This window comes from Prunus avium, chromosome 1, assembly GCF_965620075.1.
Source record: "Prunus avium chromosome 1, drPruAviu1.hap1.1, whole genome shotgun sequence".
Taxonomy (NCBI): Eukaryota; Viridiplantae; Streptophyta; class Magnoliopsida; order Rosales; family Rosaceae; genus Prunus; species Prunus avium.
Window position 1 is genome coordinate 25,631,214 of NC_142284.1, and position 3,517 is coordinate 25,634,730.

The window sequence follows — 3,517 nt, forward strand, 5'->3', positions numbered from 1 at the left end:
TGCATGTTAAGCAATTCTTTGAAATATGTGCTACAATCAAAATTCAAGGACTTGATGATGAGCAGATTAAGATGAGGCTATTCCCATTCAGTTTAAAAGATAAGGCTAAGTCATGGTTATACTCTTTGCCTAATGCTTCAATTCGTACTTGGGATGAGCTTTCTAATAAGTTTTTGCAGAAATTCTTTCCAGCTCAAAAGACTAACAAGATTAGAAAGGAAATTCTTGGTTTCACACAAAGAGAAGGAGAAGCTTTTCATGAATGCTGGGAGAGGTACAAGGAGATGATGAGTTCTTGCCCACACCACAATATAGAGAGTTGGATGCAAATGCAATCTTTCTATGAAGGTTTGCTTGATTCCGAAAGGATGATGGTAGATGCAACAAGTGGAGAAGGACTGATGAACAAAACAGCAGATGAGGCTTTTACTCTCTTTGAATCTTTGAGTACCAACTCTCAACAATGGAGCTACAATAAAGGAAGAGGAGCTCCTATGAAAGCTGTGGTCTCTGAGGTAAGTACTAATAATGAGATTAATGCAAAACTTGATGTTATGTGTTCTTTGCTTCAACGGGCAGTGACTGGCCCTCTAGGAAGCAAAGAGGAAGTTCAAGACCAATCTTTTGCAAAGCACATGCTAGAGCAAGCAAATGCCCTTCAAGGAAGGAATCCTCAGAATGATCCTTACTCAAACACATACAATCCGGGGTGGAGAAATCATCCTAATTTCAGGTGGAGCAATAATTCAAATGTGCAACAATCTCAAGGACCTCCCCCAGGATTTCAAATACAACAAAGGCAATTCCAGCAAGCTCCCCAACAAGTACAAGAGCAAAGGGGTGATCAAATGGGAGAATTGCAAGACATGTTCAAGAAGTTCATGGGGCAACAGATGCAAACCAATCAGAATCTTCAAAATGCAGTGAACAAACTAGAAGTGCAAGTTGGGCAGATTGCATCCTCCATGAGCAATAGAGCATCCGGAACTTTTCCAAGCCAAACGGAGGTGAATCCAAGGCATCATGAGCAAGTTAAAGCAGTGCACATCTTGAGAAGTGGTAAACAAGTTGATAATAAGGTTGGAGATGCCAATGAAGAGCAAGAAGATGGAGAAAACGTGGAGATCATTCAGCCACCACAAGGGCAGCCCACAGGTTCCACCAAACAGCCCCTCAATTCTCTTGGAAAGAGCACAGGCCCTAAGGTATCATCTAATGCTAATCAAGTTCCAATTTCATCTAATGCTTTTAGGCCTATTGCACCCTTTCCCAGCAGGTTATCAAAGTCAAAGAAAGATCAAGGCTTGGATGAGATAATGGAAATATTCAAGAAAGTGCAAATCAACATCCCATTGCTCAATGCCATTGCTCAGATTCCAAAATATGCAAAATTTTTGAAGGATCTATGCACTAACAAGAGGAGATTCAAAGAGCATGAACAGGTTGCATTAAGTGAAGAGGTTAGTGCAGTCTTACAAAGAAAGCTACCTCCAAAGCTAAAGGATCCAGGTTCATTTTCTATACCTTGTATAGTTGGTGATTTTAAGTTTCAAAAAGCTTTGCTTGATCTTGGTGCATCCATTAACCTTATGCCATATCATGTTTATGAGAAACTTAACCTTGGTGAGTTGCAAGCCACATCTGTGAGCATTCAATTGGCAGATAGAACTATCAGGTACCCTAGGGGCATTCTAGAAGATGTTTTGGTGAAAGTAGAAGAGCTGATTTTGCCAGCTGATTTCTTGGTGTTGGAAATGGAAGAAGCACCAATTCATGACAATCAGTTACCACTCATTCTTGGTCGTCCATTCATGGCAACTGCCGGTGCAATTATTGATGTGAAGAAGGGTACATTGACTATGAACGTGTTTGATGAGACAATAGCATTCAAAGTGTTTGAAGCCTCCAAGTTTCCAAGTGATGAGCATGAAGTTTTCCAGCTTGATGCAATTGATAATATGGTGAAAGAAGCACTGCCAATGAGTTATTTGGAGCCTATTGAAGCATGCATCACACAAAGCATAAGGAAAGAAGAAGTGGACAGATTAGAGGCTGTGATCTCTCCTTTACTTCTTGAGCTTGTTTGCAGCATGGATAGCTACATAGAAGTGGGAAAGAGGTATGCAAACCAATTTGAATCTTTACCCGCACCTACTAATAAGGTTTTACCTTCTATTGTGCAGGCACCGGAGTTGGAATTAAAGCAATTGCCAACACACCTTAAATATGCTTATTTAGGTGAGAGTGAGACTCTACCTGTTATCATTGCCTCACACCTCGAACCAAATGATGAGAAGAAGCTTTTGAGGGTTCTAAAAGAGCACAAAACTGCGATTGGATGGAGCATTGCAGATATCAAAGGCATAAGCCCAACATCGTGCATGCATAGGATACTATTGGAGGACAATGCAGTGCCTAAGAGGGATGCCCAAAGACGTCTCAATCCAAACATGAAGGAGGTGGTAAGGAAAGAGGTAATGAAGCTTTTAGATGTTGGTATTATTTACCCTATTTCTGACAGTAAATGGGTGAGCCCAATACAAGTTGTCCCCAAGAAATCAGGTATCACAGTGGTGAAGAATGAAGCAAACGAGCTTGTACCAACACGGATGACCACGGGCTGGAGAGTTTGCATTGATTATAGGAAGCTCAACACAGCAACAAGCAAGGATCACTTCCCTCTTCCATTTATTGATCAAATGCTTGAGAGATTGGCTGGCCATAGCCACTATTGCTTCCTTGATGGATATTCAGGTTACAACCAAATCGCCATAGCCCCAGAAGATCAAGAGAAGACAACCTTCACATGTCCCTTTGGTACTTTTGCTTATAGGAGGATGCCCTTTGGTCTTTGCAACGCCCCAGCCACTTTCCAAAGGTGCATGATGAGCATTTTCTCCGACATGGTAGAAAGGTTTATTGAGGTATTCATGGATGACTTCTCTGTCTTTGGTGATTCTTTTGATCAATGTTTGCATAACTTATCTAAGGTGTTGGCTAGATGTGAACAAAATAACCTTGTGCTTAATTGGGAAAAATGTCATTTTATGGTTAACCAAGGCATAGTTCTTGGTCATGTCATCTCTAGTAATGGAATTGAGGTAGATAAAGCTAAGATTGATTTGATTGCTTCTATGCCCTCACCTACTTCTGTCAAAGAAGTACGTTCTTTCCTTGGCCATGCAGGTTTCTATAGGCGTTTCATTAAAGATTTTTCTAAGATTGCAAGGCCTTTGTGCAATCTCCTTGCCAAGGACATGGATTTTGTGTTTGATCAAAACTGTGAGAATGCTTTCAATGCTTTGAAAATGATGCTCACAACTGCCCCAATCATTATGCCACCGGATTGGAGCTTGCCTTTTGAACTGATGTGTGACGCCTCAGATTATGCTGTTGGAGCTGTTTTGGGGCAGCGAGTTGATAAGAAGCCACATGCCATCTACTATGCTAGTAGAACCCTCAACGATGCCCAACTCAACTATTCCACCACAGAGAAGGAGTTATTAGCTGTCATATT

The 3,517-nt window shown here is 41.2% G+C and overlaps 1 non-coding gene across 1 annotated transcript; it reads right to left on the minus strand.

Moving 5' to 3' along the window:
• Positions 1–206: 206 nt before the first annotated feature.
• On the minus strand, positions 207–313 carry LOC148297657 (small nucleolar RNA R71). Its single transcript, XR_015833286.1, has one exon. It is a non-coding gene; the product is annotated as a small nucleolar RNA R71 (small nucleolar RNA).
• Positions 314–3,517: the final 3,204 nt, after the last annotated feature.